A 430-nucleotide genomic window follows, 5' to 3' on the forward strand; every position below is an offset into this window, starting at 1 on the left:
TATATAATTTAGATATTAACCCCTTACCAGCTGTATGGTTTATAAATATTTCCTCCCATTTAATATCTTGTAACTTAATTCTTTTGTTTCCTTTCCTGTGCAGAAGCTTTTTGGTTTGATATAAGGCCGTTTATCTATTTTTCTGTTGTTGTTACCTGTGTCTTTGGGCTCATATCCCAAAAATCATTGCCTAGACCAGCGTTATAAAGCTTTGTCCTCAGTTTATTTGTAGTAGTTGTATGAATTCAGCTCTTACATTCAAGATGTTGCTCCATTTTAAGTTGGTTTTTGTACAGTGTGTGAGATAAGAGTCTTATTCTTCTGTACCAAGGATATCTAGTTTTCCCAGTATCGACTATTGAAGAGTTTGTCCTTTTCCCATTGTGTGTTCTTGGCACCTTTGTCAAAAATCAATTGACTGTAAAAGTTT

This window comes from Propithecus coquereli, unplaced genomic scaffold, assembly GCF_000956105.1.
Source record: "Propithecus coquereli isolate 6110/MARCELLA unplaced genomic scaffold, Pcoq_1.0 Scaffold752, whole genome shotgun sequence".
Classification (NCBI taxonomy): domain Eukaryota; kingdom Metazoa; phylum Chordata; class Mammalia; order Primates; family Indriidae; genus Propithecus; species Propithecus coquereli.